Source organism: Podarcis muralis, chromosome 4 (assembly GCF_964188315.1).
Source record: "Podarcis muralis chromosome 4, rPodMur119.hap1.1, whole genome shotgun sequence".
Taxonomy (NCBI): domain Eukaryota; kingdom Metazoa; phylum Chordata; class Lepidosauria; order Squamata; family Lacertidae; genus Podarcis; species Podarcis muralis.
Genome location: NC_135658.1, coordinates 69,828,400 through 69,837,872, shown reverse-complemented (window position 1 = coordinate 69,837,872; position 9,473 = coordinate 69,828,400).

The following is a 9,473-nucleotide window of genomic DNA, read 5'->3' as shown; positions in this document are numbered from 1 at the left end:
ACCCTAGCAGAGATGAGGAACCTGTAATCCACCCAACGTTGTTGTACTTCCACTGGAAACATGGCACGTGGTCAGGGATGATGGGATTTGTAGCCAGCAGCACAAAGAGATTCACAGATTCCTGCGTCTGGTCTAGGCATAGCAATGCTATCCCTGAGGATTAGGTCTTGGAAGCTTCAGTATCTGCTGCACAATGATAAAGGAACATGGTTTCCAGTTGTCCCTGTGCATGTGCACCCCTCAATGTGACCTTTAGCTCCACAGTCAGTGTTTCTCTGGCCATCCTTTTGAAGTGGAGAACTCAAATGGGGAAATTAATGCTTGTAGAATTAAAGGACCATCAGGGAGTGAGGCCTTTCATAGGATCAACTCATTCTGCTTGCATGAGTATTCACTGGAGAAATGGATAATCTCTTCTGCATTTTAGCCATGTTGCAATTGGAATAAACAATGGGTTTTTATCCAACAGAGTTGTCCCTTTACTGCAGGGACTTCTGTCTACTAATGGGACTTCCTCTTCCTTTTCTCTCTCCACATGCCCCATGAGCTCTCCCCACTGCCCACAATCTGCTCCAGAGTGTTGAGGGAACTCCCAGAAAGGATTTCAGGTTACACAGAGAGAGAAGAGGAAGACATAACTCTTTGCACTAACAAGAAGACTGTCAGATACAGCTTGAAGAATGTAAGTGGCAGCAACATGACAAATAAATGTGCTATATCTCTGAATAAGAAATCGGGGACTTTCCCAGTATGATATGTTCAAAATACTGTTTATGGAGAAGAAGATAAATACACCAGAATATATTGGCAGAACCTGGCATGGTGGAACAGAAAGGACTCAACCCACTACAGTGGTACCTCGGGTTAAGTACTTAATTCGTTCCAGAGGTCCGTTCTTAACCTGACACTGTTCTTAACCTGAAGCACCACTTTAGCTAATGGGGCCTCCTGCTGCTGCCGCGCCGCCGGAGCACGATTTCTGTTCTCATCCTGAAGCAAAGTTCTTAACCCAAGGTACTATTTCTGGGTTAGTGGAGTCTGTAACCCCAAGCGTATGTAACCCGAGGTACCACTGTATTCGAATAATCATAGTATTATTAACTTCAGTGGCACTAGCATAGAGTAAATTTGTTGTGCTTAGCTGCTTAAGGATCTAAGAAATTATACTAGCTCGTGTGCCTTTGAAATCATTATAGAAGATATTATTGACAGAATTTTAAAGAAGGGCTGCAATTATGTAGGTCAAGCAATTTGTTTTTAAGGTCATTCTAATCATTCAGTATGCCAACATTTTAATTGGGGCACTAAGATGAGTTATTTCAGACAGAATAGAGTTTGGCCAGTAGTAAATTAAGATCTTTTCAAATTTACATTAGCTGTTAACATTAATTATAAACAGGAGTTGTAGTGATGCCATCCATTCATCCATGCAAACAGACATTTTGTTCCTTAGCTGACTATTTTAATTTTTTATTCTTATCATAGAAAGGGAGATTTATGTTTTCAGCCATCGACTAGATGTGCTATGACAAAACCCAAGGACTCATTTCACATTTCTATTTTAGGGCTCAAAGTCTTTACGCTTGTGGTAAAGTAAAATATAGATGTCATCCACTATGATAATTTGATTTAATGATGGAAGATAAAAGTCTTCATTAGATGCTGAAAAGAAAACTGAGATGGTGCCTGTCTAATGTTGAATGGGAAGGAATTCCAAGGGGTAGGTGCCACAACCCTAAAGGCCTGATTCCTATATTTCACAGAAAAGACCTCCTAATAAGGCAATAGATGCTGGAGGTCCTCACACAGCAGAACACAGTGATAGAGTTGTAAGGATGACTAAGACAATATCTGTGAAGAGGTTTGAGCACCCAGAAACTGCTTTATAAATTCGAAAGACCTCTTAACTTCTCTCGAGGAAGTGGCTATTGTGGTATGGTGAGGCTTGCCACCAGGGCAGGGCAAGGGATTAAAATGGCTGGTGGGGTATCATGCCCTCCTATGCTGCCCTAGGGATAATGGGCCCACCATGCAGCTTTAGCCAATCACAGGAGATGGTGGTGGTGTCTTTGTGAACGAACTTTGAGAATGAACCTTACTGGAGATTTCCCATCTGGGACATAAATAATGAGCACATGAAGTCTTGGCAGCTCGGTTGGCAGATAAAGCATTGGGATGGATTTAGACAAGGCAGTGAGGAGGGACTCAGAAGCCTCAAACCCCACAAAGAATGGGTTATCCTGCTAAAGGGGTCTAGAAGGAATAAGCTTCTGTCTGATGCCCACACAGAGGTTGATGGGCTATAGAAATTCCCACTGTGATGATCCTGGTGGGTCACACCTATTTAATGCATGCAATAGGACTGTCCTTAATCCAGAATCAACCTCACTGAACAATCATCCATTTTTTAATGGTTTTTTTTACTGGTTCTTCTGCTGTGCCTGTGCATGCAAATGCTTCATTTTATGAAACAGGCATGTTTTATATAAATATACAAGTTGTGAGCATGGGGAAGCATTAAAACATCTGACAGACAGTGGGCTATACTTTGAATCAGCATCTGTTGAACTTGCACCTAAAAAGGAGTGAGAAAAACAGAATGCATGTGCTTATAGCCCATCAATGAACCTTCTTGAAAGTCAAGTATAAAACTCAGAATTCTGTGTCTTTCATTCAGTACATTACAACTTCCTGTCAGTCTCTCTCTCCAATCTTTACTCAAGTATGTGGGGGTGTAACCTTAGATAGATGCCACCATATAATAACTTCAAGCCATCAAAAACAAACATTTCAACTGAATTTTAGTGAGGGGTTAATACTGAATCTTAATCATGTCTACTCAGAAGGAAGGCCCATTGGATTCAATGGAATTTGCTCCCAAGAAAGTGAGTCTAAGATTGAATATTTATTTTCACTTGACATAGTAGAACAGGATTTGTGTTACAATATTTTAGTGTGTCTTTTCCTCTTTAGGGCTGGCTAAATTGGTCTCATATATTTCTGTTAAATCTGTGGCATTAAACTTTTGATATGTCAAGCAAATAAGCACATACTTGACTTATAGCATATTTTGCTTTCCACTTTATTGCTACCCCAGACAATCAACAATCACAAATCAAACAGTCATTTTTCTTTGTATTTGTCACCTGTTGTGTGTGTGTGTGTGTGTGTGTGTGTGTGTTGTTGTTGGGTGTGTGTGGGTGTGTGTTTGCAATTAATAGGGTTGGTGGTTTTTTAAAAAAAAACTAAGGTAAAAACCTAGGGCTTGCCGATCGAAAGGTCGGCGGTTCGAATCCCCGCGGCGGGGTGCGCTCCCGCTCCTCGGTCCCAGCGCCTGCCAACCTAGCAGTTCGAAAGCACCCCCGGGTGCAAGTAGATAAATAGGGACCGCTTACCAGCACATGTATAAAAGCTACCTATACCAAGAGTGGAATTTCACTTCAATCAAATTCAACACTGGTGTCAGGAGAATGTCCATTGCACCTGAGGGCGGTAGGCTAGGACAAGTAGGCTGCATTGGCAAACCAATCTTTGTCCTCAAACCCCTTGCTGCTGCTCTCAACCATCTAGCATCCGATGCCTGAAGTGGCTGCCTCACTTTTCCCTTAAAGGTAGAGCTGGGCTTGACAGAGCAAAGAGCAACTTCTGGGAATTAAAATCAGGAAATGGTGCAAAGAAAACACCTTATTTATTTGTTTCAGGCATTTATTTACCTGTACCTCTTAACATTCAGAATGTCTAACTTCTTGATCCAATTTGCCCTGGCACCTCTGTTTCTTTGATGGTTTTATTTTTAAAATGTCAGGATTTTTAACGGATCTGTTGTTCTTTATGAATGTAATGAGCTACTTTGAGGTCAAATCAAGAGGTGCAAAGCGAACAGATCAATAGATCTTGAGTGGTCTGTAAGAAGATCCAGGTGCCTGCAATTCAGACATTATGTTGTAAGCAGGGATTCAGAAACATGAAAGATTTCCACTTCTAGAATTTCTGTTTCAATGCGATGCCTGAGTCGGTCTACTCTGTAGGCCTAAGTAGAGGGGGAGTCGAAATCAGGATTACTATCAAAAAAAGCACTCTATGCATTGCTTAGAAAGGAGGCCTCAGGGAAGGAATAGCTTATTGTAAGGGAAAAGTGATGAAACCTGACTGAAACTATCACTAAGATATAATTTATATAGCTGACTGTTTGATACAAGTAAGTAGCTCCAGATACAGAAAACCTGAGTGTCAGTTTCGCACTGCCAAATCCACCCCCTGCATTTATTTAATTATTTGCTACTTCGTTTTAAAAGAGCATTAGACCAGGGGTCAGCAAACTTTTTCATCAGGGGGCCGGTCCACTATCCCTCAGACCTTGTGGGGGGCCAGACTATATTTTGGGGGGGAAATATGAACAAATTCTTATGCCTCACAAATAACCCAGAAATGCATTTTAAATAAAAGGACACATTCTACTCATGTAAAAACACGCTGATTCCCGAACTGTCCGCAGGCCAGATTTAGAAGGCGACTGGGCTGGATCCGGCCCGCGGGCCTTAGGTTGCCTACCCATGCATTAGACAAATCCATGGAGGATAAAGCTGGCTACTCGCAAATGGCTATTTTCTACATCCACTGTTGGAGGCAGAATGTTGCCGAATACCAGTTGCTGGAAATCACAATTGGATAGAGTGCTGTTGCTGGGCTCTGGCTGGCTAGTATAAGAACAGGATGTGGTGCTAGATGGGTCTTCAGTTTTATCTTAGTATTTTCAGAGGTAAAGGAAACAACATATTTGTCACCAGTGCTTTAAAAAAATATGTTTAGAACTACTCTCATTTTGACTCAAGAAAATGACTATTTTATAGTTCAAATTGGGAAAAATAAATGCAATCAATGAACAAAAGTACAAAGATTCACAAAATGTTTAGGGGTACGCGTACCCCTGCATACCCCCAGAAAAAAGCACTGTTTGTCACTGAGATCCAGGGAGCAAGTCAGGACTTAGAGAATATTGTTAAAGCAACATAATAGGAGAGGTGTATCCAGCGATGCCACCCCTTGCCCAAGGAGTTCTTATAAGCAGTTGCTGCCCCACTAACGCCAGTTCACCCTCAGTCAGACCCCCGCCCCATCTGTCTGCCTCCTTCCTCACAAACTGTCTAAGGGATGGCACTGCCAATCAGTACTCTACCTGTATACAAAAAAAAAAAAAATGCTTTCAAAAGGAGAGTAAGAAAAAGGAGCACCAGCTCATTGAAACAAATCACCCAAGGAAAACAAAGGGTGAAATGAAAAATGAAAAGACGTTCTTCTATATACACAGTTAGAAACTTGCTAAGATGAGCATTTGCCACCATCAGAATAAATCCTTGTTCCATGAAAACAAAGCATATTTGACTTTATGGTGGAAAGATAAGGACATCAACACCAGGAAGATAAAAATACCCCCCAAAATGGCCAGAGACCTGAACAAGCAAGGAAGAAAACATATATCTATATGAATGAAGAGAGACAACTTAGAATAAAATATAAGCCAAGCCATACGGACTTCTGTATGCAGAAGATGATCTAGATTTATTGAAAAAGCAAAGCAGAAGAGCAGGGTGAGGAGAGAGATGCAAGTAGTATCTGCTCTGACATCCCAGGCACAACTCTTCATTATCTTCTTGTACAAGCCACACATTCACAACTCTTGCTTGTGGTTTGTTATGCTTCCATGTTACTGAGAACATTATGGAGGATCGTTGAAGAACTGCCAAGAAAATGAAGACGTTGTTTGTTAGCGCATTACAATAGAATATTTATAGAATTTGGTAATTAAGCATGAGAAGTAAGATTCAGAACATTTTTCCGTGTTACATTTCAAGGATATAAGGCTATAGCTGGCAAGCATCCTGATTGCTTAAAACATGTGAACACCATCCATGAACACCATGTGGCACTGATGTCATAAGCAGTGAGAGTGTCACATTCATGGCAACCCCTGCAGAAGATCTAGAGCAGGGGTAGGCAACCTAAGGCCCAGGGGTCGGATGCAGCCCAATCACCTTCTCAATCCAGCCCCTGGATAGTCCAGAAATCAGCGTGTTTTTACATGAGTAGAATGTGTGCTTTTATTTAAAATTCATCTCTGGGTTATTTGTGGGGCATAGGAATTCGTTCATTATTTTTTTCAAAATATAGTCTGGCCCACCACATGGTCTGAGTGATGGTGGACTGGCCCACAGCTGAAAAAGGTTGCTGACCCCTGATCAAGAGCTATGCTTTAAAGTGAAACCTGTACTGTTAAGTTGTGGGTGAACATATCAGACGACACAGTGATTCTTCAAACAGTTCTTGTTTATTCAGAGGCCAGAACAGAACTGAACTGAAGGGCTCAGTCAGCCTGCTTATATAGAGCTCCAGTACAACGTTACTGTAGCAACTTTCTAAAACTATCCAATCACTGAACGTCACTTTCGATCCTTCATTTGCATAACTATCTACAGTATCCCGCTGCTGGCCCAGGGTGAGAACTTCAGTACATAACATGTACTACCTACAGTACCTACTCTAAGGTATTGCACACCTTTGTGTAGGTGTGCTCACAGTTTCATTTCTATCCATTCCAAAATGAATGCAGGGAAGAATTAAGGAATAATATGGGACTTCTGTCAAGGATTTCCAGTCATACAATTTAAGAACGGAAGCACCTCCCTTATTTTGGTAGAGGTAATAATACTAACTTTGGTAGCCATTTCTAACTTTGGCAGCCATTTCTGGAGGCTGCCATCCCCTTCCCCCATAATAAAAATGGGCCTTTCATTGTTCTGTAGCATTTTGTTGAGGAAATATGTTAGTCCCACTAGCAGTCACTATTTTTGTGGTGGCTGCCATTTTTGATCTGAAATGCCTCACACCTAGTGGTATAGACTCTCCTCCCTGAAAGAGAGGGGAGTGGTTGTGGACGGGAGCCCGAACACCGCTCCTAGCAGGGGGCGTTGCCCCCTGCCTCCAGCTCACCTGGCTGGCACTCACGCTCCCCCCCCCCCGGCGGCCGTCCAACCAGGTGCCATGGGGGGGCGTGTCCAGCAGCCTTTATGCTGCAGTGCCAGCCTCTCCTCCGGCCTCATTTCTCTTCGTCGTCCTGTGCGAGTCACCCACCCTCCACTCCCTTTGAGTTAGGGCTTAGGGCATTGGCCTTGCTATGGACCTTAGGTTGGTCGCCCCGGTTGCCCGGGGGGCCTGGTAGGAGTTTTTCCATTTGGCATTAGGCTTTTTGGTTTTTTCGCCTACCTCGTAGCAATCGTCACAACTTTTTGGTGGTATTGGTGGGTAGGTTAGGCATTGGAATAATGTGTTGTGGTGTGTCGAAGTGCTAGGTGTGGCCATCGCCTATGCCTTCAATTTATAGGGGTATTCCGTTAAAGGAATCTGGCGGTCGTGTATTCCGTCCGAAGCCTGCTTGGCGGGAGGCCATGGCACGACCCTCGGTGACATCGGGGTGAGCCTATAGTTGGATTAGCATCAACAGGTGATGAACCCCTGGTGAATAAACCCACTTGTTTCGCGATCCAATGCCTAAGCCAATACCTTTTCATTGCTGTAATCAATAAAGTTGTGGCCTTTTTCTAGCCCATTAACCTTATATCACGTGTCCCTGTGTCTTCATTTTACTTCGCGGGGGTCGGGTCCTCGAACCACAATCTGTGGCATACGGTACTTGGAAATATTGATCAGACAACAAACTATCATATTTTTTTTCTGGCAAACACCATTTCTGGGGCATTCGGGAGAAAAACTGTGCTGCTGAGAATCCACCACCCAGTTATAGACTGGAGCTGCTACTTTGCTTCGAGATGACTGCAATTAAATGGTATATATATGTCTAACTAAATAAATAAGGTAATACATTGCCTTCTTTTGCCAACACTGTTACACATGACAGCCAGATAACTGTGAAAGTAAGACAAATGGAAGTACGAGAATGAATGCAGTGTCAACGAATGAATGAATGAATGAATAATAAAACAAATGAAGCTTTAGTAAATTAATAACAAAATGAATATTATGAAAAATGTGTAGCACTCCAAGAAAAAAAAATCCTTGCATAAGTCTACTGTTCGTATTCTCCCTGGCTAACTAGGCTAGAGGCACAACCAGTTCAAGACACAACGGACTGCATAAGTTAATTGAGTGCATGCTAGAGTAGCAGTAGATCTGGAACCACAACCACAACCACACACACACCCCACACATTGGCCACCCGTGATATAGAAAATGACTAATTTATAATGGCCACACAAAAATTGTACATTGTTAAGACAATGCTATGGTTCATGATGGTTCATGATGACATATTCCCCACCACCACCACCAAATCATTGCTGATTTTGTGTAATCTGATATTTAACTGTTCTCTATATTTATAGGTGTATTGGTTGGTTGGTTTAAAAAAAAACTGCAGTTGAGACTATTCTGGGAGGACTTGTGCTCAGAAAGGTGAGGTATAACCCTTGCAAAAATAAATAAAGCTTTCCTGTGACTTTTTTAAAAAAAATATGTAAATACAGACCATGATTTTAGCTGGGATAGCTGGATTAAACAAGAGTTTGTATTGTAATCACTGTAGAGCCTTTCCTCTGCTTTTTACTCAAGAAGAGGTAAAATCCATTTCATTTATTAAAAAAAAAACCTAGAATGAAATTCTATTTATATTAGTCCACATTAGTGTCTATTGTGTCAAGAGTTCATCTATATTTATAAGCTGAAGTCAGTTCTGGCACATAACTTACATTCACCAGGGAAGGGGGGACACCCTGCATAATTCTAAAAGCTGGCACAGAGCAGCAATAACATCATGTGTCGTATTTTTACATTGCTTGCATTATTTTCATTGCAGAGGACAGTGAATTTAACAAGGGATAGCACTGTGGCTTTGAGGTTGCAACCTGACCCAGATAAATGATGCTGGAAGGACCATTTAGCCCTAATTAACCACATAAACTAGCTGCTTCCCTCACTAATCAATCCTACAGATAGTAAATGCAGATGGAGAACCTGCAAGATGGGAGCCTTGAAATAATATGCTCAAAATGTGTGTGTTTGTGTGTAAGCACTTTTTCATAAGCCCTGAAATGGAGAACATGGACACACAAGGAAAGTTGAAGTTCCCTCTTTCTTATGCATTACTAATTATCTTAACAATAATAACACGGGCACATCAAGTTTCATTATAAAGTTTAGCAGCATATTAATTTATTTAAAGATTGTCATACCATGAAGCTTACCCAATGTCTCTGATTGTTTAGAAGAGATAATTCACTGTCTACAAGTTCTACTAATTGCCTCGAATGAAAATCATGTCTAATGATGAGAGACACAGCACATGGGTACGTTGACTGTGTTTCAACATTCATTTACATTTGCTGCTCCTAATTGAAATTAATTGTAGTAAATGTGTCAAACTGTGAAGCTGCCAGCACCCTGATTCCAGCAGAAGGTTCCAG